Source organism: Cyprinus carpio, chromosome B18, assembly GCF_018340385.1.
Source record: "Cyprinus carpio isolate SPL01 chromosome B18, ASM1834038v1, whole genome shotgun sequence".
In the NCBI taxonomy this organism is placed as follows: Eukaryota; Metazoa; Chordata; class Actinopteri; order Cypriniformes; family Cyprinidae; genus Cyprinus; species Cyprinus carpio.
This window is the reverse complement of record NC_056614.1, coordinates 6,951,167-6,978,868: the sequence shown is the minus strand read 5'-3', so window position 1 is coordinate 6,978,868 and position 27,702 is coordinate 6,951,167. Positions and strand designations below refer to the sequence as shown.

General features: G+C 36.5%; 1 protein-coding gene across 1 annotated transcript in view; it reads left to right on the top strand.

Annotated features, from left to right (window-relative positions):
- Positions 1–27,702, top strand: part of LOC109098441 (semaphorin-6D-like) — a 108,565-nt gene that overhangs the window by 45,115 nt on the left and 35,748 nt on the right. The window contains exon 3 of the mRNA XM_042743657.1: positions 18,134–18,163. The gene's annotated coding sequence lies outside the window, so the exon portion shown is untranslated. The remainder of the gene's footprint in view (positions 1–18,133; positions 18,164–27,702) is intronic.

The following is a 27,702-nucleotide window of genomic DNA, read 5'->3' as shown; positions in this document are numbered from 1 at the left end:
TTCAGACTCCTTCATCTACCTAACCCCCTAGACTGCTTTTACACCAACCAATCAAACTGAACTCTAATGTCAAACAGACTCAAGTCCACACCAGGATTTCTAGTGAGAAAGCACCCTGAGTTACCTGTCAGCCCACACTGCATCTTCTATTTAGATAGAGCCACACTCGCCTGAAGCGACAAACACTATTTTCAGCCATCATCATTATCTGTTCTGTGATAAATCTGAAGTTTATAGACATACTTCCTATGAGACAGAATGAGTCTTTTCTCTACAAACTCACACCATGACCAACAACTGCCCTCTACACCAGCTAATGCCTATCAATTTATCTAGCAGTTAATAAAGGTCTGTGTGTGTGTTTCATAATTTCATCCAAACAATCAGCTTAGTGGAAGCCATAAGCAGATGGCTTTATTGCCATTCGTCTCTTAGATATTACCATAAACACTAACTGCTGGCACAGTAATCAGAATTAAAGAGCACTCTCATTTCATATACATGCAGACACTCACGCATGAATGCAGATGCAGGCAACAGTAATGACAGCTTTATATGTTATAAAGAAGTTAACATACTCTAGCCTGAAGTGGTGTCACTTTCATAGCGGATTCATTTAGAGACGCAGCACTGAATAAATCTGCTGAATTAAACGCAAGTCACTTCATGTTATTCTCTATTGCGGGATAGAAGTCTGTGCAATTATATCAGCTTAACCCATCAGATCTGTGTTTATTAACAACATCTCGGCCTATTTTTTACACTCGCATGGTTAAATGCTTCGTATCCGCCCAGGAACATTGTGTTTAAAAGCCTTGTTAGAGTTCTGCTTCTAAAAAAAGATGTTTATTAATTTCGGATGAGTAACCCTGATTGCCAAAATGTGTGACAAGAACAAATTTTCAATTACGCCAATGTCTGGAGCCAGATCTGGAGAGTATCAAAAAGACAACAACGCTGATTTAATTAACGTTTCACAAGCCTGATCACAGATACGGAAAGATTTCCAAGACTTTGTCATGGAAAACACACCTGTTCTGAAGGATGAAATTAAGTTTGTCTTGTGCTGCAGTCACCTCTTGACAGAAACATCAATAGTTAGCAATTAAATCAAGTCTATCAAAATCTGTTCCAACAAGTGTCAAATTTGTAATTATTTCGTAAAGATAACTGAAGCTTGTCTTTGTGTTCATTCAGAAGCGAGACACACAGTTGCACATTGTTCGTGCCAAACATGCACTCTTTTGTCCATCTGTGGACACACACATATGATCACAAAGACCATTATCCTGATGTTCTGCTTGTCAAAGGAAACACATTATTATGCTCATACACACTTAGACAACTAGAAGGAGAGTTACATAGACTTTAAACAGGTGGACTTTCACTAAGGGTATGTTTAAATGACAGCAATGTGCTACAAAATGTAAAAGTTTTTGAAAAGTTTTGCATACAGACAACAATCCCCGTTCACAGGGATCCATGAAAACAACTAAAAACACTATTATTCATGCCAGTCCAGTAGCTGGCAATATCACTACAGAAACTTGCACATATTCGCATGACATCACAGTTTTCACAAATTAACATTTTTATAGTTTACGCTGAGACAATAATGGTATCATTTTCAAAAACTTGCACCTTGAAACCCATTTTTGAAAGTTTGCATTTTCATGCCCCCAAATGCCATTGTCATGTAAATGAATGGCCAAAATGCAATAAAAAAAGCTTTAATTTCCATATCATGTGGTCTACAAATACAAAAATAATAATAATAATAATAATACAGATAAATTTGACTATTTCACACATTATTTATGTATTATAGTGCAATTAGCTTATCAAAACGCTAATGTAAAAACACCTATAGGATATATAGGTTTCTTATTATTTATTTATTTTGCTCTAATTAGACTGTCCAAAAGGTAACACTGGCCCAGGCCAGTGTTTCACAGTTGGAAATGGAAAAGATGGAATAGCAACAAAATACCAGAGACTTCATGAACAACAGATGCCCACACCAACAAGGGCATATCTGAGGGTTAAAAAATACACATAACTCTAGTTTAAAAGAGTACAATGACTTCTGGAAAGAAATAGCTTTGGCACTGAAAAAAAAACACATTCACTAACATGTAAAAATAAATAAATAAATAAATAAATAAATACAAATTATTAAAGCAGTCGACAGCAAGATTTTAAAACAGAGCTACAACTTCAGTAGGGCAAGCCATTGTTAACAATCCAATGATTCAACCACCCTCACACAATAACATCATTGTGATTGGAGCCTCATTTCACAGGGTCAGTGAGTCAGGTCAAGGTCAGAAGTCAGTGAGTCAGGTGAAATCTGCAGCACCTGCAACTCAGCACAACACACCACATAACAGAGAGGCTGAGATCAGCAAACCACACTCAAACACAGACTAAAAACACACACCAGCAAATGATAATGCAAACACGTGATATCTGTTTTGGTCAGATGTTCAGAAGAGTAAGAAGAAATTCTGCTTTATGAAGGAAAACAAGACTCTCCCAGTTTTCAGACTGTAACACACACACAAGCCCTACAACATGTCACATGTTTGCTGAGGGTGGTGGCGGTGAAGTGGATTGTGGGTAAACAGCCATATGGTCTTCCTGCTGGAGTGCAACCTGTCTAAAATGCCTTTATACAGGCATACTGCTTCATACCTGAGACTGTCACTGACCTCTGATAGATTAAAAGCTGGTCAATCTGCTTAGTTCTGATTGGAGATAATCAGAACATGTTTGAGAAGAATGCAGGTTTATGATTTATGATCTACTGTAGAACTTCAACTGTACAGCATAGATATTAATCTGACCTTTAGTCCCTGCCATTGCTAATTTACACTTGAGTCTATCAGCACACCAAGCTCCCGAAAGAAAGAGAAATGACAAAGCAGATCACATAGTAGGATAAAAACGTCAAGTAAAGTAAATTAAATGAGAATGAAATTTGATTCACAGCTAGTTCTAACGCTGAAATTTTTCTTCATTAAAATTGTAAAATGAGTAGGCTACATATTATAGTGCCTCTAGTCAAACTACTTATTTAACTGTTATGATGAGCAATGCCAGGAAATTTAACAGAAGTCAGGTCCCCCAGTAATCAGATATGATCAAATTGCTAATTTGTGATGGAATGTAACGAGACAAGAAACATTAACGGTTTTAGCATATTAACCCTAGGATTAAGAATGAATGTGTGCATGATGTGAATAAATTTAATGAACATAGTTACGTGGCATGCCTTCAAGCCATTTAGAAATAGTTCAAATGCATTTGACTACTCTATAATTAAATTTCGCTCTTTTACATTTTTAAAACATCTTAAATCATCTTAATTTTTTTTTTTTTTTTTTTTTTGGGGGGGGGGGGGTTCCAAGAAGGTCACCTGCAAAAACTGTACCCAAACCTTTGGATTCCTCTGCCCATAGCAGCCACACTGTCATATTTGCCTCTTCTTAAAATTAAAAAATAATTCCTGACATATCTCCCAGAAGGCGCGTCCTCACACCATAGAAACAACACAGGGAGGGACGGTTGGGACCTTGGGAGGAGGCTCGGAGAAAACTGCTCCCCGGGTGCCGCAGCATAAATGGCTGCCCACTGCTCCGGGTGTGTGTTCATGGTGTGTGTGTGTTCACTGCTGTGTGTGTGCACTTTGGATGGGTTTAATGCAGAGCACGAATTCTGAGTATGGGTCACCATACTTGGCTGTATGTCACATCACTGTCACTTTAAAAACAAAGGGAAACACAGGGCTTGGCAGAAAGACGCACATAGCACATAATATGGACGACACTGGACAAAGGAATCAGTTTAAATAAAGGGCTTAACGAGGGGTAATTAATGAGACACAGGTAAATCAAATGACTACTCAATGAGAGGGAAAAACTGGATCACGAGGAGCACATGGGAGAAAACACAACAACACAGGTCCATATTCCTGACACAAGTGATTATATTGCCAAACTGTAGTATTTTTGCAATAATCGCCAGTTACAGAGGGATTCAGACAAGCGGTTTGATTACAATTTTGGCACCTATACTTATGCTCTATAGCTATGGATCGTTGACATTGTTCTGTTTTCTCATTGGTTAGTTAGCATATGGGATATTTCATGCACTAGAAAAATTATACAATATTGCACTGTTGCCAGATATGGATTACAGAAAATCACCTAAATGCAGATGATTCCAAACTAATTCAACTAAATCAAATGAACACATTGTAAATCATAACTGCATATTTTCATGTTTTTTATTAAAACAATTTGCAAAATCCATAAACATATTTCCTCACAGTTTTGTCATACACAAAGTAGTATGACATTATCTGGCAACACACATAAAAATATAACAATGCTTTGAGTTCACAGCAAGAATCTGAGTATAAATTTCATCTAAACTAAGATTCACTGGCTGTGTTACCAGAAAAAATAAATAAAATAGGGGACAGTTAAGCATATTCGATTTTCAAACTCATTTCACTTCATTTCACTTCCATGGCCTTACAATGCTTGAGTGGTCTGGCCATCATTAGAATTATCTCATCAACAAAGAAAATGGCTCTCTTATGATAACTTAAGTACCCATGTGTACTAGACTGTTGTTGGAAATCAGCCTAAGAATTACTTGTTTGTAGTCTTGACCCTGCATATTAAACTGAGATAGGAGCATTTTAACATTTGGGTATTAACTGTTATGAAGCCTGAAGGGAAAAGCAGCACACCAAAAAAATAAATAAATAAATGAATAAATAAAAAACAAACAATATGTGGATGACTAGCTAGTCATTTGTCTTTACAGACCAACAGCCTAGAAATAAGGCTAAAGATATCTCATCCCTTACTTAAGGTCTCTTTTAAATGAACTGAATCTCATTATCAGGGTTAAGGTTCTCTGGCTGACAGTAAACTGTAAAGGATCCTGGATCATTAGTCTCCAATCCTTCAAATCAGGCCAGATTAGAGGTCTGGTTCCTAATGTGTCAAACTGTCCAATTTCAGACCAGACTTGGGTCAGTTTTTCATTCATAACTTATATAAACAGGTGCATCTCACTAAATTAGAATGTCGTGGGACAGTTCATTTCAGTAATTCAACTTAAATTGTGAAACTTGTGCATTAAATAAATTCAGTGCACACAGACTAAAGTAGTTTAAGTCTTTGATTCTTTTAATTGTGATGATTTTGGCTCACATTTAACAAAACCCCACATATTCACTATCTCAACAAATTAGAATATGGTGACATGCCAATCAGCTAATCAACTCAAAACACCTGCAAAGGTTTCCTGAGCCTTCAAAATGGTCTCTCGGTTTGGTTCACTACGCTACACAATCATGAGAAAGACCGCTGATCTGACAGTTGTCCAGAAGACAATCATTGACACCCTTCACAAGGAGGGTAAATCACAAACATTCACTGCCAAAGAAGCTTGCTGTTCACAGAGTGCTGTATCCAAGCATGTTAACAGAAAGTTGAGTGGAAGGAAAAAGTGTGGAAGAAAAAGATGCACAACCAACCAAAAGAACCACAGCCTTATGAGGATTGTCAAGCAAAATCGATTCAAGAATTTGAGCGACCTTCACAAGGAATGGACGGAGGCTGGGGTCAAGGCATCAACAGCCACCAAGGAATTTGGCTACAGTTGTCGTATTCCTCTTGTTAAGCCACTCCTGAACCACAGACAACGTCAGAGGCGTCTTACCTGGACTAAAGAGAAGAAGAACTGGACTGTTGCCCAGTGGTCCAAAGTCCTCTTTTCAGATGAGAGCAAGTTTTGTATTTCATTTGGAAACCAAGGTCCTAGAGTCTGGAGGAAGGGTGGAGAAGCTCATAGCCCAAGTTGCTTGAAGTACAGTGTTAAGTTTCCACAGTCTGTGATTATTTGGGGTGCAATGTCATCTGCTGGTGTTGGTCCATTGTGTTTTTTGAAAACCAAAGTCACTGCACCCGTTTACCAAGAAATTTTGGAGCACTTCATGCTTCCTTGCCAAGCTTTTTGAAGATGCTGATTTTATTTTCCAGCAGGATTTGGCACCTGCCCACACTGCCAAAAGCACCAAATGTTGGTTAAATGACCATGGTGTTTGGTGTGCTTGACTGGCCAGAGACTGGTATAGAGAATCTATGGTGTATTGTCAAGGAAAATGAGAAACAAAAGACCAAAAAATGCAGATGAACTGAAGGCCACTGTCAAAGAAACCTGGGCTTCCATACCACCTCAGCAGTGCCACAAACTGATCACCTCTATGCCACGCCAATTTGAGGCAGTAATTAAAACAAAAGAAGCCCCTACCGAGTATTGAGTACATGTACAGTAAATGAACATACTTTCCAGAAGGCCAACAATTCATTAAAATTTTTTTTTTTTTTTTTTTTGGTCTTATGAAGTATTCTAATTTGTTAAGAATTGGTGGTTTTTTGTTAAATGTGATTTAAATTAAGAGAACCAAAGACATAAACTACTTCAGTCTGTGTGCATTGAATTTATTTAATACACAAGGTTCACAATTTGAGTTGAATTACTGAAATAAATGAACCTCCCCACGTAAATTACAAACATGAGCCAGGTTTGCTATTAGTCAAAATATGAATAATATTTCCAAATATAAAATTTTGTAATATATGATTTTAACTTTATTTGTTTTGACACTTTCCTTCAGTTTTCAGTTACAGTCTTATAAAATGTGTCTAGGCGTAATTGTAACTAAATATATAAATCTGTCATGAACAATTTCAGGCCATTTTCCATCCGTTTCCACCTTGCAGCAAAGTTTGTATTATTTTTGGAACTTGCACCTACACTTTCTCATTCGTTCCCACACATTGAACAGAATAGCTCTGTCCCTTGTCAAACTACTTGGAGAGGAAATAACAAAAGATTAAGAGATTTTAAGTTGTATTTTTTTTTAAATATCATAAGGTATTATATTTTTATTTCACATTTGATATAAAAAGTTTTATGTTCAATGAAAATTCATTATAACTTTCAAAACTTCAAACCTCCCTCCCTGTCCTAAAAAGTGTATAATGAAAATTTAACTAAACTAATTAAAAATGTTCATATTAGGTGTGCTTTTGTTTGTTGTATTCTCCATTTTGTATTCATATTTTAAAGTTAATCAAAAACATGAAATCCATGACAAATTAAGCTTATGCTGACATGAACAAGAGTAAATCATTAGTGTTTGAAGGCATCACATGAAGTGTGTGTGTGTGTGTGTGTGTGTGTGTGTGTGTGTGTGTGTGTGTGTGTGTGTGTGTGTGTGTGTGTGTGTGTGTGTGTGGTGTGTTGTGTGTGTGTGTGTGTGTGTGTGTTTGTGTGTGTGTGTCACTGTGTTGGTGTATTTCCTGTGTGAACATATGGCATGTAAGTGCCTGTTCAAAACTCCTACTGAGTCATATAACAGATTTCTCTCTCTCTCACTCACCTCACACTACAAGTCTCTAGTGGACCAGCACATAGTAAAGGCTCCACCTACACTCACAACTCAAATGAGATTCACTCAGGGATGAGATTCACCCTTGCAAAAGTGCTGAACCAGCAAGAGGCCATGCTCGGGAAACACCACAATGCTTGGCTGCAGAAGAGCAGGTGTTCCATCAGAGCAAGAGGGCAACTTAAATGGAACCAATTATTGAACCTTCAGACAAAATCTTTAAAAAAAACTGCATATGTAATTTTTTGTTTGATATCTTATTAGAGATATCAGGCTTTTATGCTCATATTGTATGATATATGAGAATATGAAGCTCATATTCGAGGAGTAAATTAAAAAAACACCTCAATTTTATTTATCGCCCCAAACTGAGCAAAAATATGCAATTTGGTGCATGTATTTATATTTATATGACCCAAATGTAATATGACATTCTGATATATTGCAATGCAATATAATGATTCAGAGATGTACGTACAAACATTCCTCAAAAGATTGATGGATCGTATCTGATAACAAGATTTACTGATTTTTTTTTCTTCTAAAAATGATGTCTGCATAAGCAAGTGTACCTACTTTGCTTCAGTCAAATAAGTGTTCATCTTTAAATATTATTAACAATATAAATGTATTATTACATTCACTTCATAAAAATCAGTTAATATTTCACACACAAAAGAAAGTGTATCAAATATGATACAGTAGGGTTTATAGAATTAATGAAACATTTCACCCAAAAATAAAAATTCTGTTATCATTTATTTATTTTCATATGACTCCAAACCTGTATGTCTTGTTTCTTCTGTGTAACACTATATTTTAAAGGATATTCACACAGTTATTTTATATACAAAACTGTCATGTGGCTTTAGAAAGTTATTTGGACTACTTTTCTATGCTTTTATTAAGCTTGACATCACTTTTATTACATGCAATAGAGCAGCTCAGAAAATGTAGCAAAAATCTAATTTTGTGTTCCACAGAATAAAGAATACAGGTTAAGAATGACATAAGAGTAAGTAACAGATGACAGATTATTATTATAATCATCACGCAAGAAGTACTGTAACACTGTTCCTCTCTTCTGAAAGTCACTGTACAGCATCTGATGTTCCATCAGACACTATCTATCAGTGTGTCAGAGCAGCGATCGTAGTGCTTCCTGTGGATTAGGCTGTATATACAGCGCCTGTGTAATCTGATGGCTGCCTGTGAGAGCGGCCACAGCGGCGTTAAATTAAGAGTGCAGCAGTGGAGCTTTTGTCTGAATGAATAGAGCATTGTGTGTTTCTCCATTCTGAGTTGAACTAGAAAGCACGACATGATGAGTCACGTACACACTCTCACGTCACACACGTTTACAAACATGCACATGCACTCACACACATGCAATCTTTCAAACACAGAAACACAAATAAGTATCAAATTTAAGGTGGTACCTTTTCAAAAGGTACATATTTCTACCTTCCTTAAAGGTCAATATTAGTACATTTCGAAAAGGTTCCACCACAGAGACAGCTGTATTTTCCATTGCTATGGTTATCAAGTAATTTCAGATTCAATCCCACATTTAAATATAATTAGCACTCCCAAAACTTTGCAGAGTGTGCTTATCAGCATGAAAAATAAAGAAATAAAAAAAATTATTTATTCAAAACTGTGAGTGGGTCATATACAGAAAGTGAGCAAAGATGATCACAAAAGCTGTCAATCATTTCAGTTTAGTATGAGCTCGCTGACTGTTCGTTTGAGAAAACACTTGTTATTATCAAACAGCTGTCTACATTGCACAACTAATGTCTTATTTAGGCTACATCATTTTTATTCTTGGTTATTATGAAAGGATTCTCAGATATTCTCAAGCAAGCAAAAACTCATTAATCAATGTTACTGATTAAAAAATAAATAATAAATACTTTGTTATATATACTGCAGTATTCCATTAAATTAAATTAAATTAAATTAAATTAAATGTGACTTTTGATTTCATGGTGACTTTAAAATAATTTGATGAGAACATTTTGAGATCATATTGAGATCTGAGACATCTTCAAGGGTCTTAGAGACATTGCCACAGTTCTTCTGGATTGTCATCCTAATTGGACTTGATAAGATCATACCTCAGATGCTTTGTGCATTCAAAAACCTCAATAGGTTATTACAATTAATGGCAAAAGGAATGTTTGAAAATGTAAACTTACATTTCTGACAAACTATGCAGCAAAAATGTATTTATTTTTTATTTTATTTTTTTGTTGAATACTAATGGTCTAAGACTTTTGCACAGTAGTGTAAATAGATATTAAAGATAGTTTTTTTTTTTCTTTCAAACAAACATCAATATGCAACATCTATTTATTTATTGCATTTTCATAATTTCAGAAGCGTAAAGCTAATCTTGCCAATTAATCTTACCTAATTAAACTGCAAAAAAAAATGTTATTGAAATGTCACTTCTCTGATTAATCTGATCTTGTCTGGTAGAAAAAAAGTAGAAGTTAATAATGAGCTCTTTTTTTAGCTTTTTCTGTTTGCTCTGAGAAGACAGCATATGATTGAAGGCCAGAGCATAACACATCACCTTGCCTCCAAATACTCATCACAGTAAAATGAAGTGCTGGTGGCTGTGCTGTTTATCTCTTTCTTCCAGAGCACTGGCAGCTGCAAAACACAAACATTTGGATCAACATTAGTGATGGGATACTGAAACACACCCTCTCACTTTGTAAAAGCAGCGTGAAATGACATTCACAACCTGTTTAACTGCTGTAACATCATGTTTTTCTGAGTAAAACAGAATGTTATGTAGGACGGCACAAAAACAGGATTTGATTGGATCATGAACGTTAGGCTGTGAAATTATTGGCTAATGTTATTTTGTTCTTGCCTCACATCCTCGTGTGCACATGAGAAGTTCCTACTTACAAATCATAACTATGTCATTATGTGCGTGTTGTTTTAGTAGGACAAAACAGACCCAGTGGGCAATTTAATGTTTCTCTTTTTTCATTCAATGACAAACACAGGAAGCTTTTTTAAATGTTGTTGTGAGCAAATGAAGAGCAAACGATGTGTTTTAGTGTGTTTAACTGATGCTTTATGTTTAGTCACACAAGCATGTCGCCTGATAAAGCTTACTTTACTGCAAGCTTTGTTGCTATTGTTCATCGACGCTACACAAAATAAAACAAATTGAACAGTCAACATTCACAATTAAAACTTATTATGACCACTTCCAATTTGCTTAATGACTTAAACTCGGAAAGACAGCGTATATCCCACTGGTAATTATGCCATTGTGGTGGCGTTTGTGCTTGCACATCTCGTAAATGCGATTAATCCAACATGACACGAAGACAGCACTGGTGACATCAACACAAAAGAAAAGCCATTTCAGAAGTGGAGAAAGTACATTGTGGTGGAAGATTATGAAAAACACGCATTGATTAATCGTGCACACTAAGTCCAGTGACATTTATTCAGAAAGTAAAAAGGTCAGTTTTGAGTACGTGTTGACTATAATATGTGCGTTAGTGTGGATATACAGATCTATTAAACAGTTGATAAAATCTATGGCAGGCGTTAATAAGCACAGTGAAAACACACTCTGTGTTTGCACACACATACACATGCCATCAATGAGATAACAGCATCCAGCAGACGATAAGAGTAAATGTTTACAGCCACTGTATGCAGCCTGAAGTCATTAGCATGGAATGCACCAATATGACCCTAATTAGCACACAGGTGTCAGGGGAACAGAGCAGCAACACAGTGTCAGAAATCATCCCCGTCCACACACACACACACAGTTCCTCCTCAATATTTAGCTGGAGGACAGAAGAGTACATTGCAAGGGTACAGAGTGACACTGCAAATCTCTTAGTCTGGGACATTCATATTGCAGATATATAATAATAACAATGTGTCTATACTAATGTTACTTTAGCCAAAAATAACACAAAACAGGCTAAATTGTTGTCATGCATGTTTCTTGTTTTCTAACAGTAGATATTGCAAACTATTGTGTGCGTGGGAATCACAACATGTCCCAACCAGAAAAATGGGGTATGACACAACACAGTGACCGTGATTTCACCAAGTATAACATGTTCCTGGATCAACATCCTTGCCAGCTATCATTTCACACTGATTTTAGGAATAAATTATGGGTAAGGTTAGGTTTAGGGGTAGGGATTGAGTTTAGTCTATATTTTTGGACTGTAATGTTGATCCAGGATCAACAAAAGATGTTGATCCAGGAACATGTCTTACTTGGCAAAATCACGGTGACCGACACGACACAATCAACAGCCAATCGGAATCGGTTTCTGTGCAGTTCACAACACAGCTGAGGAGCCTAATACTAAAAACACATACTTGAGGAAATTCAGGAATTACTCTGCAATTAATTATTTGATTCTAAATTATCTCTCCTAGACAGGGGCGAGTTCAAGCTCAAACCGGTGCGCAACGTTTTGCTATGGTTTCCGGTTTGAGCGACATGTTTCCTGGAAACAGTGTGCAACGGTGTGCAACGGGGTTTGAGATACGATTTCTTTTGTTTGGTGGGTGTGTCAGAAATGTCAGCCGAATCAGCAGCAACATGTATATAAACCACGTGGTATTAAAGAGACAGCTTGCACAATGTAATTAACATCAATATAAATTCACAAGAGCAAGTATATTGTTTGCACATTTATTTACATTAAAGGCAAAATAACTGAAATAAAAATAAAAAAGTATAGATATGGAACTTCTTTAAGTCTGTCTAAATATCATTTAGTAATTGCAATGTCTTCTGGTCCACATATTTTCCTTAGGAAGGTGTGCTAGACACTGATTAATGTAACATAAAAATACAAAACATGTTTATATATTTTGTAGGGCTGTCAAATGATTAATCATGATTAATCACATCCAAAATAAAAGTTTTGTTTACATAATATATGTATGTGTACAGGGTATATTTATTATGTATATATAAATACACACACATAAATTATATATTTAGAAAATATTTACATGTATATACATTTATATATTTATATTCTTATTAAATATATTTATATATAATATAAAATATATATAAACATAACATATTCTTCTTAAATATATACATGCACGTGTGTGTATTTATATATACATAATAAATATACACAGTATACACACATATATTATGTAAACAAAACTTTTATTTTGGATGTGATTAATCGTGATTAATCATTTGACAGCACTAATATTTTGCAATTTTATTGTGGAGTCACACTTTCATAAACCTTTCTATACTCCTCTGATTATATAATGGTAAATATTACAATATCATGGCACAACAACAGTGATCAGCAATAATGATAAGCCTAATACTCACGATAAAAATAATAAGGTCATATAGATCATAACACAGTCTAGGAGGTAAGAAGTGGATTATCCTTCACCTGAAATGTTTATCTTTTCATCCTGAAATGCGAGGCAAATGTTGGATCTCAATAATTAGGAACCACAGTTTCCACAAATCCCTTCACTCGATTGAGATGTTCTCTTTTATTCTGTACGGCAAGGGCAGTGACTGTAACATTGAGCGTATTTTGCAGTATTAAACATGTATTTATATCAATTTCATTAGGCTCCAAAAATTCTTCAAAAAGAACACAAAGAATGGCCTTCGCAGCTGCCATAGTTGCAACTCTTGCGTCATAAGAACAGGGTGTTCAACGCACCACCGTTTCCATTTAAAAAACATTTTGCACCATTTTGTCAGGGCTGAACGCAGCCCAGGATTCAGATTAAACTAAAGGCAAACTGAGTCTTTTGCATAAGCACTATTTTCAGGTGATTTTCAAGGGGGGGAAAAGCCTTGTCATTTCATATTTTTCCTCTAAAAAAAAAAAAACCTCTACAATATGCTTTGATTTGCCTAGATGCCACAATCTGCGATTAAAAATATGAAGTCAAACATTTCTCATTTTCTCAAATTCTTTTTATACCTCTATACTCCTATAGTAGGACCGCCCTCTCATTTCAGATGCCGTTTCACTCAGATAGACATCACAGTAGAGAAAAAGACAATTGCTACTTCTGTTTCATGCCGACTTTAAGGAAAAACTTGGGTGTTTCTTCTAAAAAGAAACAACTGGCGGGACTTAATTTCGTCCTTCGGGAATTGATTGGGTCATTGGAAGTTGGGGCATTGCTAATAAAATGGAGGCAAATCTAAAAAAAACAGTTTGCAGTTAGTTCAGATTCACCAGCGACACCCTAGCATAAAGAAATGTTTTATTTGTTGAGGAAGACAACGACGAGGACGATCAACGGCACAAAACATACCTAACAGCGCTCACGCACACGCGCGCGAGAGAGAGTGAGAGAGAGAGACTGCCAATTTTGAATAAATAAAGCAATTTTGAATTCAATTGAATTGAATTGAATGCCTGAATGACTGATCGCGTCCTCCATCAGGTTAAGTCATATTCATAAAAAATAAAATATAAAATAGTTTGCGATGCCCTAAGAGTAATGTTGTGGTAATATCCTAATATCCTTTCAATTTTTAAGGGTAGTGTACTCCCCCATGGCTTGCGTCAGCACTGATCGCGTTGATTTCTATAAATCTTCAGTTTTTCCCCTGTTGTTTATCCCAGCGTTTACCCCTCACATCAATAGCTCCACCCTTGCGCCATAGCTCACGACCGGAAGAGAAGATGAGTCGTTTTGAGGGGGAGGGGAGGTTAACGTTTTTGATAAAAGATTACGAGGGCACATGAATTAAAAAAATAATAATAATTAAGTGCACAGATAAATTATATATAATAAGCACTACAGCATTTTGATTTCATGGTGACTTTAAGTAAATTTGCCGACTTGATGTTTTTAATAAGTGTTGTTTATAATGAATGCCACTATTATTTATCTTTGTTTTATATTTATATTTTAATTCCTGTTCTGTTCTGAATAGCAATTACGTATATATATGTATAATACATATATATATAAATCTGTTGTGAAATGAATTGTTTCTAAATAATTTGTGAATGAAAAAGAATTTATTCTTTTTTTCTCAGCAATGCAATTTTGTGCTGGAGTGACTTATTGTCAGGTGAAAAAAAAAAATATGGTAATGTAGTTTTCTTTAAAAGATTAAATCCTACAACCGTAAACCTCTGGCAAATCCAGTGACTAGTTCTTGGAAGCGTTCATTGTAGCAGTCTGGGAACTTGTAAACATGACTTATGGTGCAAATCTGCACCCCATCTTCCAGCAATTGATTGGAGTTGGCAAATTTAGTTATTTTTGTATGCAGTACACATCGGACATTCTGTGAATGGTCCAAGATTATTGTTCAACAGCTGCAGTGCCATAAGACCCATTACTGAGTGGTTAATACAGATCACACACACAGAGCCCCTCATGATGAGATGCTGAAATTAAGCTGATTAGTGTTTGCACTGGCCCTACAGCACCGACCCCCACTGGCCCTCAGGAACCTCGGCCACATCTCTCTCCTGCTTCTGCCTGCAGTTCGATAAGACAGAGAGAAAATTAGCTTATCAGAAATAATGGATTGTCTCAAACAAAGTCAACATGGAGAGCGATAGGACGGGATGTTCAGAGAGAGGGAAAGAGGGCATAGGGTACCATACAGCTTGCGAATATTGGTTTTCCTCGCCTAGGCAAGGAGAAACTGATGAGATGCAAGAGGACAGACACACACGCACATAATCAATGCAGCGAGTGCGCTACGACCTGTGTGAGAGGAATATTAGCCAAGGAGGTTCAGCCTGCAGGCGCCCGTATGCACCCATTAGAGTCCAACCAGAAGGAAATATGGGTGTGATACATCAGGACACAAACTAAACAGAGTGTTTACAAAAAAATCAAACATCCACTCGCACGCTGATGCAATGAACCTCGGCAGATGGCTCCAAACATTCAGTGGTACAGAACAAGCATGCTCCGCGCTATGGCAGCCGTCCACGTCTGGACCGAAACACAGCACGATGGCGTTCTCAGGGCAGGGCTGTGTAATGAATAATTAAAAAGCAGAGTTTGGCACCTTGTGGGAGAGAGAGTAAGTGAGGGAAGGTTGGGACGTCCTTTATAAGACCATGTGTGTACCAGAGGCAGTGGACACCAGTAGGTCAACCCTCATATTATACAGTATACCAGCCAGAGACAGATGGGAAAGAGAGAGAGGTAAATGAGTTACTGTAGTGGCAGATGGTTTGTGCACACTTTCTATCAAAAAAAAAAAAAAGTATAATTTGACAAACCCTTAACTGCACTGAGGAATTACAGCCCTTTGATATAATTAAGGATAATAACAATTTTGTAGTCAAAGCCCCAGATCAAGACTAAGGCTCAGTCACTGGACCAGCTAGAAAATCATTAACGTAATTTAGTGCAGCTTTTATTTTATACACTCCCTCGCATAAAGCTCACATAAAGCTTATTTGTAATTTGTTAGCAAAAAGATTATAATTATATTTCTATATGAAATTGTATATTTTAAATTATAAATAATTAGCCTATATAAAGGTTAAATTAAATTTGAATTCAAAAATTAACCATGGTAAATGGTATATGACAGGTGAGATCTTCTTTTTCAATTTTGAAGAATGTTTGAAGAAGAAAGCCATATAGGTTTGGAATAACATGAGTGATTAAATTATTTTTTGGAAATCAGTTTTCATTTTTGGGTGAGCAATTATTTTAAGTAGCATATACCTTTTAAAGCATGAAAACTCAATTAATTCTCTTTAGTTATGAAAGAAAAAAAATCCTCTAGGAATGACAATTTACTGTAGAATGAATTACAAATTTACAAGCCTTTACTGTGAGAAGTAGTTGTTGCCTTGATGAATTATACTCTTTTCATTTAGCAAAATCTTTGTTTTTCCTTTAATTTACTGCTCTCAAAAAGGACCAGGCATGTGTTTGATTATATTGTTTATGGATTATGTACAGTTAGGCCTATATCACAATTGAAGCATTTAAAAAAGAAAAACAAACAAGCCAAAAAGGTCAAAGATAATGCGTATGGATTCATTTGGCTTGAGATATTCCCCAGCTGTGGTAAATCTCCATTTTGGCACATTACTGAGAGTCAAGTCTTTCTGTTTAAGTCAAATGGAAATATCAAAGCTGACGCTCCTAACCGGAGAATTATATTCAGGTCAAAGACAAGCAAACGCTGGGTCGGTTTCCCGCCCACTCTCTTGTTGTTTCCAAACCCGGGCCTCCTCATTGTGTTTGAGCGGCATTTGATGCATATTAACATACAAAACTCATGTATGGGAAGGGGTTATTGGGGCGGTCAGAGAAACTTTCGGAAGTTGTAAAGCTCCTTCAGAACCTTCACAAAACAATGTTTTTCCCCTCTAAATTCGGCACCCAGAGCTCTTCTTTCTGCCTGTGACCCCGAGGCTGATCCCAGAGCAGAGCTGAAAGAACGCATTGAGTGGGTGAGGGGCCCTGAGCGGCCATCTCAGGATCAGTCTGACAAGGTCAGGAGCAAAACTGCCCCCTCTCCTTGCCACACTAGACGTAGCGCTAAACAAGTTACACAAAAGCTGGGACAGACAATACTGAACCACTCCTACAGACTTCCTAAATTACGTCTCGGTTGTGTGCAGGATGGAAAAGGACGTTGCCTTTCATAATAAGATTGTTCACTATGTTGTTTAGAGTAAGCCAACATACTGATGTTGTATTTAAACTTAAAATGATTACTATTCTTGTGAAATTTACATTTCTGACTCTAACTCCTAGAATGTAAAGCTATACAACAACCAAACTTATGTCACACCTTCAGACTGTTCTAACTCGGGTTGCTATATTTGCTTACTAATCGGATTTAGGTTTTCCATCAGTGGAGAATAAAAACTCCAAAAATACAATAGACTTACACTGGTGGACTGTTTAGAAAAGCTATAACTGTAATCTGCTTTAAGGCTGGAATACCTACACAACTTTTAAACAGATTTTAAAACACTAGGCATCATACACTTTCCGACTTTATAAATGGTGTTTGATATTCTCCAGCTGGATGGAATCTGAAGCTTGAAAGTCTAAATCTGTGCCAATTATATGCTGCAGACAGACTGACTTTTGGCAACTACCATAAATTCAGCCAGACTGAAAAATCTGCAGAAAAGTCATGCAGTGTATTCAAACCTTTAAGCACCACCAAATGAAATAAAAATGGATGTTTTGTGGCTTTTAGTCCATTACTGCTATCTTTGAGGCCAATCTATATGCTAGTCTATATGATGGCTGCATTTAAAACTTTCTTTTCAGGGAAAAACTGATTAAAATATAGATGATTCATCTTGTCTGCAGAAGAGTATGCATTTTTCCCCAATATAATAGTCTTTAGAATGGAAAAATCATTTTCTCATAAGTTATAAATACCACCTGCTTCTGACAAGCAGTAGTATATAGCAAATAATGATTCATGGCTTTGAAGTAAACTAAACTCTGATTCATGGAGTCTTTAAAAGTGCCTTGTCATTTACAACATATACAAAAAGTCTCTAGGTTACTTTCAAATAGAATATTCTTAGGCAGAAACTTCTACAGCCTAAACTGTGCAGCCGAATGAATGCTAATAACAAAACTTGTGTAACACGCTGAGATTGACGTTTGTTCATTCATTTGCAGGTACTCTGAGTGCGTTTGCCTACAGTTTCGGTGAGTACTGATTCATAGATCTTTTTTCTGTGCCGCTTCATAAGTGCCACAATATGCCGCTAACATCTCATCAAACACGCTTAGCGTTCCAATCACTTCAAAACTCGACAGGAGCCCACACAGTTTCTCCCTGTAGTGCTGGCCTGCTTTCAGAGCCAAACCATCCTCATTCAAGTCCGCTCCCACTTCCTCTCTCTCTCCACGAACAGCAGAAATCCCTTTTTGTCTTTCACTCAAAGTGACTCTAATCCGTTTATTAGCCTGAAAGCTACTGGGACGTGAAGACAAACCACACGATTCCTCTGCCCTGCTCCTCTCTCCGTCCCCACCTCGGGAAGAGAGCCTCGCCTCATACTAACAGCTAGCATGATTTATACTTCAGTCGGCTCCTGCTATCTCCCCTAACACCCTGTAATGTGTCCCTCTTGCTGCGCCGCCCTGGCCATGCTAAAGGGCTAAACGACTGACAGTGAAACAGCACTGCTGGGTCAGACGAGCCAAAACCCGTCATGTCCTCTACTCTTCTAATTAACAACCAGTGCTCTCAATTACCAACACACACATACACACTCCTTCTACTGCCAGTGGCTCAAACACACATTCTTTCACATTATCTGCTGCAAAGGCATAGCAACAATGACTTTAAAGACACTGTGAAACCATTTACTGTTGATTTCCTATTGAAAGTGATTTTGTTTTTCCAAACCAGTTAGGTCAAACCCCATTCTACCACCGACTGGTTGTTCATGGAAGTTCACTAAGAAGTAATTATGCTGGTTTATTTGCATGTGCTATCATCATTTTTAACACCTGGTTTGCAATGGGAATCAGCTATTTAATCGGCTAGCAACACAAACAGCCAAAACAGTCCTGAATACAATAAACTGTACAATAATGTAATTTATGCATAATGCAGCACTATACTAATGTAAACAGAGGTGAAAATAAATTTGATTTCTGCACGGTCATTTTTTACCACACACTAAAGTGGTTTACCTCGAATTCACTCAGTTGTCTATATATTATGTTGGAATATTTTTTTGGCTCTAGAACATGCAAACACATTTAGAGTAACAGATGGCATTTTTAAGCATGATTTGAGATAAAGATGCAGCATTTATTAATTTCTGTCATATTTTTAAAATGTTTTAAAATGTTTTGCAGTGAAATGTGCAGTAATGACGTATTTCTGTACGCAAACCCAGAAGTTAGCATCACACTTGTTCCCTCCACAAGAATCCAAAGGCCAGTTTTCCATTGGCCTTTGGATTATTGCAGAAAATAACTGATCAACATTTTTTATGAAGTTTGAAGCCTAAATATAATCTAAACATAGGTTATAAATGAATTACACAATGGTTATAGTGTTTCAGTGTAACCATTATTAAGCTTCTGAGAACTTTTATTTGTATTTTATTTTTTATTTGTATTTTTATTATTATTAATTTTTCGTAAAAGAATGACTTTTAATAGTTTGCAGGAGTGCAGTTATTAACACCATGAGGCATTGAAAAGCAGACTAGTGAGTAGGTGTGATAATGTTTAATGTCCCCAACAATGTATTCCAGTTTAGCCATTTGTTAGCAACTGTCATTTTAAAAATAAAAGTTAAAAAAACAAAATAAAATCACAAGGGGTTATAAAACGTACATATAAAAATACATCCTGAGCTTGTGTTAACCACAGACCTTGTTTTAGGCCTTTAACCAAAAAAAAAAAAAAAAAAAAACATTGACTTTGAGATGATAGAAGTGTTAAAATGCTAACTTGTGTCTGGGTTGTTTCTGGGTTTTGGTCTGCAAAAAAATGTCATCCCTGCAGCACTCTATGTGGATATTTTCTTTTTTTTACATTTAAGTATGGAGCTGTACTTGTATTCATAGTGCCTACAAAATAGCCACCCAGGGCATTTCCAAGATGGCCTCCATATGCTGATATGCCTTAAAGCAACACTGACTGAACAAGCACATTAGCAGCCACTGCCTTTTAGCAAACCGCTTAGCACAGAACATTTGCCCTGAAAATTGTTACATCACCCAATTAATATTCATGAGGCAAGCTGATACGATTTATAATGAGACCTCTCTCCATTTTTCACATTGTTTCTATCCGAGATCTGCAACCACTCTCTCACATGTGCTCTCTCTCTCTCTCTCTCTCTCTCTCTCTCTCTCTCTCTCTATCTATTCTCTATAAGTGCTCCAGGGTGAACAAACAAAAAAACATTAACCAAAAACTCTCTCTCTCTCTCTCTATAAGTGCTCCAGGGTGAACATTCTGAGATATGTGAGCCAAAATAACACAGCATTCACTGTAAATATTTACTATTATATATTAGACAGTCTGGCCAGTGTCCCCCAGCCCAACATTAATCATCATTCATCTATCAAATTGAGTTATGACTGAATGATCAATACTGACACAGGTGCCAGATATTATTTACCACAGAAAGAGAGAGGGGGAGAGAGAGGGAGAGAGAGAGAGAGAGAGAGAGGGGGAGAGAGAGGGAGAGAGAGAGAGAAATAAAGGACCTTCTTTGTTCAGACAGAAGCACAATATGTCTGCTTGCTAAAGTCTCTGACTGCTGTAATGTTTATTCTGATAGGAGTGACCAGACAGGGATTCTTCATCAAAGAAACCATGGTTCATGCGGGAACAGATGAAAAGATCTATTCACTTTCCTTTGTTATCCAATTTCAACTGTTCAAAAAAAGGGAAAAATAGGGGGGGAAATCATATAAGAGAGATTTTTTGTTTACCCACCCAGGCTTTCATTAAAAAAAAAAAAAAGAAAAAGAAAAAAAGAAAAAAGAACAATTTTTTTTACATTGTATTTTCTCAAACTCAAAAATCAAAAGAAAAAATAAATATTAAAAATAACCAACTTACATTTTAGGAGAGTTAATTTTTTGTTTTTCGTTACATAAAATTTCCACATTTCCTGTCAAATTTGCATTACTGTTATAATAACGGTTATAATAATAATAATAATAATAATAATAATAATAATAATAATAATAATAATAATAATAATAATAATAATAATTCATGCTTATTTTACATAAATAAAGAAATAATAATAATAAATAATAATAATAATAATAATAATTATTATTATTATTATTAATTACAGTTATTGAAAGTTTTAGGGGAAAATTAACTTTATGGTCCTAAACAGGCCTTTTTTTCTAATATTTATATAATTATATTATATATATATATATATATATATATATATATATATATAATATATATATATATATATATATATATATATATATATATATAATTGTATAGTTTACATTAAGTGATTTTTTTTTTTACCCATATACGCAAGTCCATCTCCCTACAAGACCTGATACCTGATCTGTGGTGATATAATAAGTACTGTCATACTACATCCACCACAATACCTGTACACACACTCTGAATCACATACAGTAATAACAGCTTTGAAAAACTGCACTTAGGGAATGAGCCTTGAATGAAAGTGAATGAAGGGTTAAATCTCATGGCTAAAGTTCAGTGAAGCTTCACCGTAATAAAAGGTTCAGAACAAGCATTTCTTAAAGTAACCAAGTAACACGTCTGTCTCCAGGAAAACAATTAATGTTTGCTTAAGTCTAAAACAGATCAGGCAGCTGTCCTGCATCCAGCAGACCTTTATGATGGGTTTGAGGACTGAAGTCATGAGGGACTTATGGAGAAGACAGAATTGGTTGCTGTTGTCAAATTGTGTCAGGTGCAATTCTTTTTACTATTACATGTGACTATATTGGAAGTCTTTTAAAACCATTCACACCTTTTAGTGGGGAACAAAGTGACATTTAAGGTATTCAATTTCTGCTGCAGTTCTGAAATATCATTCATTTCAAATATAGAGCACCAAGTTTGCCCCGTTACATTTGACATCATTGACGTCAAACCTAGTGCACCTTTTTGAACCAAGAACTACAGCAAAGGGAACAGTTTCAGGTGAATAAGAGAGTGCTTTATGTACATAACAGTCATGAAAATTATTATTATTATTATTAGTGGACAATGCATCATAACTGATCTCCATAACTAGTCCTTATGTCACCTTGTTATTGAATTCGCCGAACAATTAAGCTGCTACCATCACAACTTATCGATTACCAAACACCATGATCACAAATGGAAAACTAAAAGCTTCAGTGCATACAAGCAACACACACACATCCGCAAATAAAAATGGCTATTAAAACTTAACATTATATAAGGGATGTTATATAAGGACAACAGACTACTGAAAATACTCTTTCAGCCTGACCTCATATTTAGGGCAGAGAAATTTCAGAAGATAAAAGGTAGGCTAAAAAATTTAAACATTTATGCAATTGCTTGGTGTGCGTAAATCCATGAACTCCTCAACTGTTGCCATAAAGTAGGGCATTAGCTCCCTTTCGCTGACTTGGTGAGGATCGAAACATCACTGCATATTTTTAACCAACAATGCCTCCACTTTGGGTCAGGGCTTCATAAGTAAAGCCAAGCAGGAAAATAATGGTGTATGAAAACCTTCTGCAGCTGTGTGTGTGAGTGTGTGTGTGATTATGACCTTTCTCTGTTTGCAGGATAATTCCCCTTTTTGGCCCTGTGCTCTGCCAGGCCCCGTTATTCCAAACAAACAGAGCCGGCGCTCTGGAGGGCTTTAGCTAATGTAGAAACACTATCCTTCAGCTCTCAGACCGCATGTTAATGCTTGCATCTGCAGTGCCGGCCACTCAGCGGGCTCAGCCACGCAATCAAACTGGCCCGTAAAGCTACAGCTCTCTCCTTATTAGCAGGCCTGACAACACACCATGGATGGAGCAGAGGGGATTAGACTGCACTCCAGAGAGGAAAGACAGAAGCTCTCAGTCCGGCCCGCCCGTACATGTGTATAGAACAGCTCTCAGGGTGTTTTAAAGAAGGATATGAGCAGTGCCAGACTGGCTGTGACTCAAACTCAGCCTGAGGGACAAAAAGAGTGTGATCTGGAGGTGTCAGTGTGTGACAGAGACGCCCTTACAGGAATCTTTCAGGTTCAAGATCTAGTGACAACATTTATGGCATAATGGTACTTGCCACAAAAACTAACTCATTAGTTGTTTTTTGTTTGCTTGTTTGTGTTTTTCCCAGTGAATTGAAAATGTATGGCATTTAGGCATTTTTTCATTCTATAATAAAATCTTTCATGACCCCTTGAATATTTTATAATTATATTATATCATATAGTTATAGAATATTACAGAATATTATAAGTTCCTCATAATTTGGAACTGAAGAAATCAAACCCCACTCCAAGATTATTGAACAATCTGATTCGTTTTAATGAACTTGTTGAATCACTTTTCACATTACACTGATGATTAATTTGCAAACTGGACATCTAAATCAACAACTCACTGATTCAATGATCTGGTCAGAAAGAGTCTCTAGTTAACAAGTTGTATAATTGTTAATTTCCTTTCAAAATATGAAAAGCACCAAAAGATCCTTGGAGCAAGTGCACACACAACTCATGCCACAAGAAGTTACTAACTTCAATATTTGGTACTGATTATTGTATGAAAATCACTGTCTGTTGTCTGTGAAGTAAATTTTCTTAAAAAAAAAATATATATATATATGTTAAAATTGGGGGGGGTGGTGTTTCTTGGTTAAAACGACTTAAAATAATGGAGCAGTAACATGTTGTTGGTGTTGCAAAATGATAAGACTGTGGAAGCTGTTGTTATATTGTGTATTTTAACATGGCTAAAGTAAAAAAAAAATAATAATAATTGACAAATAAACATCCAGGACCAGGATTATTAATTTTATAAGAAACTTTAAAATGTGCACTGTTTTCAAATCCATACATGTATGTTACATGATAGCATTGCTTTCTGATCTTGTCTGGATAAAACAACAAAGTTATATCCAATATTTCAATTCATGTCATGACCATGTAAAGGCAGTAATTTTCACACTTAAGACACAAAGATACAAGAACATCAGAGAGATCTTGCATTGAAAAATCACAAAAAATGGATGTTTTACATAACCTCACAGCTCAAATGACAAATTTTTGTATGAAAGAATTTAAAGCTGCACACGTCTGCTTTTAAACCCATAAACCAGCTGGGCACATTTACTTTCATTACTGCAACAGTGACTTATGTTTTCTTTTATTTTTTTTATTTATTTTTTTTCTTTTTTAAAATTTATAATTTTGTGTGGTAATCGACTTTATGCCATAAATATTGTCGATAGAGCTGAAATTGTATTGAATCTGGAACATTACTTTGAAGGCTGGCTTATGTCCAGTGTGTTGATCCTGGACATAGAGCTGGAGGTCATTGCTGAAAGTTACACACACACACACAGTTTTGATAGCAGTGTGGGAGCACTCCTCCTTTGCGATAACAGATAACCCGTGATTTACCTCAAAGAGCTGACAGCTTTACCCTGAGAGACAATGGACACATGTACAGACCCGTCTGCAGGAGGCGTGTGGTAGGATGAGAGGGTGGAGTATCTGTCTTTGCTGACTCCATCTGTTCAGTGTTAAGGCTGACACAGGCATATGCAGGCAGACTAAACCAGAACTTCACATGGCAAAAACAGCTTCATCACGCCTTGTGTCAGTGTGTAAATGCATGAGTCACTCTTCCTCTAGATGTGGGATTGAGGTAAAACGCAGGGAACTTCCCAAAAAACACACCCACACTTGCAATCCTTTAATAACATGAGAGATGCCGCTCTGCCCCAGGAAGATATGTTGCCCTAAATCTCTTTCTCTTTTTTGTTAAAGTGTTCTTTTTGAGTCTCTGCACAATACCTGCTTCATCTCTGGAGCCAGATTGGATCTACTCCATCTGAGCAGGTGATCAATATTAGGTACGGTAGTGGGCGAGACGGAGAGAGAGAGAGAGAGAGAGAGAGAGAGAGAGAGAGAGAGAGAGAGAGAGAGCTCTCAAAATATCACAGCAGCTCAGGAGAATATGCTGTATGAACTTTACCAAAGACAAACAAAGCCAAGAGAAAAGGTTCATTTTAGGTTTTATTGACATTAAACTCTTGACAATCAGCAGCGGGTAAGAGTCGGACCACTAAGGATCATGAGATCCCAATCACAGGCTGGTGATTCATGAACAGGCAAATTACTGTACTCTTGTGTCATTATTGGGTCATTCACCGCATGATTACCCAGGAAGTACTGTAAAAGTCAGTATACTGTAAGCCACTTTGAAAGATAGAATCTGATAAATGACTAATACCTGTATCAGCCATTTTACAGTCAGACGATGATACAGCATGTGTCAAACATCCTATAGCTTTTGCCTGAAAACTACTCTTCATAAGCTTTGTTCCAAAACCAAGTGAGACGATCATAAAATGTAACCTCTTAAGTGATTGTCATTGATTTGGGCAACATTTCAGCAAGCCACTCACAGTCACAGCTCACAATTTATTCCAGCAGAGTTTTATGTCGTTAAACTAATACTCTCGCAAGCATAGAAACATAGAACACACACATATTTGATAAAATCGTTCATTTTTTTCATTACATTGAAACTTTGTGATTGATACTTATCAGTTTTGAATTTTTGAACGTTCAAGTTCAGTTTATAAGAAGTTCATAACTTTTTTCACATCTGTAAATTTAGTACATCCAGACCTGACTTTTCCAATGCAATGCCAATAAATATCCAGCTGTTAGGTAGGATCATCTAAGGCCCTGTTTACACCTGCTTTTTATCGATCTGATCATAAGTGGACAATGTTTCAACCACTTTCAGAGATAGCTGAAAGCACATTGCGATAGAATAGCAACAAAAGGCGGCTTTTTCGCTACACACTGACCTAATATGTGAGTGTTATGGGATGTGCTTAGAGAAAGCGTATCAAAACAATTGATTCCAGCTATGCTATTTTGTGCCAAAATACAGATTACCATTTGAATAAATTCCCTTTCTCACTCGTAAGCAGCATACTGGCTTAATTTATTCAATCATATTCATACGGCCCAAATGACATCAGTAGAAAAGTAAAGTCGTTTCAACATTTTATTTCCCTTAAAGATTACAAAGACAAAAAAACTTCTAATGTTTGGAACACATTGTCTAGGAAAGCAGCTCACCGCGTTTTGAAACAGATATATAATACATGGGTGTAATGGGTTTAAATTCCCATTTCTCCTTTTTTAAGCACTAGGGCGTATAAGTGATACTGTGGTTTAGCATAAGGAACATAAATTTCAAGTTTTTCGATGCATGAATGTTTGAACTTGCATCTAGTTCTGGAGCCGTTACAGGTTAAACCAGCAGACGACTGTTTCTAGCTGCAGGACTATTCACCTAGCAACCAGATGTCCCTGGCAAAGAGAAGACCTTTATGTGTTACACTCTGACCTCTTACAAAACAAAACATATTAAACCTTCACCTCCTACACACACAGAGAGAGAAAGAAGGACAGTTCTGCTGCTGAGAGGAGGAAACGCTATAGCGAACAAATACGGTTGTGTGAATGCTACTGGGGCACATTCCCATACAGAGCCATGTGAGTGCCAGCAGGCCAGTGTTCAGAGACGGGCAAGGAGGAGGGGCTGGGATCTTTGCAAACAGTCCATAAAGAGACCCTGCCACCCTCCCGTTCATATGCTAACGAGAGCCACTTTGTGTGGAGGTTAAAAAACTCTCAGGGGTCTGAACAACGTCGATTTAAACCCACAATAGAGCCTCAATTCTCTCGAGAAAAACCCACAATCCTCTCTCTCTGTCTCTCTTGCACTGATAAAGAGATCAGTAAGGATGTGTGGGTGTCAGGGTGCATTAGGCACTGACAGAGTGTGATGTACAGAGATCATAATTCACTCACACACACACATTTCCTGAAAGTGGTATTGATCAGCTGTCCTGAAAAGCAGACCCCACTTTTTGAGATTTTCTGTGTGGTTTTCTGGCAAAATTCTGGAAAATACATTTAAATGTGGTAAAAATGGAGCCGCGTGTACTGCACTCTTATTGGTACCTGAATAAATAATCAAATTCACCAAACTGTTTAATTAAAACACAGATTTTAATGTCGAGGAGCCCAAAATATGATGATATATTTACATTGTGTAAGAAAAATGTAATGCATGATAATTTAAGGACTTCAACTTATCTGGTTAAATTTTATTTAACCAAAACGTATTAGGCCTAATTAGCTTTTATTTTGTCACAATGTACTGAAGTCGAGACAATTTATAAAAATGATATTAAGTGGAACATGTTAAGTTTATGTATTAAGTCGAACGTTTTATCCACTGTTAATATTTCAGCTCAAAATAATTTGCATAGCATTTTACAATAGTATTTTTTATCAGTTTTAGCAAGAAAACTGCCCTACAACCCCAAGTGAGCAAGATAAAGGTGACAATATGTTTAAGGGGTCATCGGATGCAAAATTAACTTTCGTTGCTGTTTGAGCATAAATGTGTGTTGGAAGTGTGTGTACACATCCACCCTAGAATGGTAAAAATCCACCGAATGATTTTTTTTTTTAATCC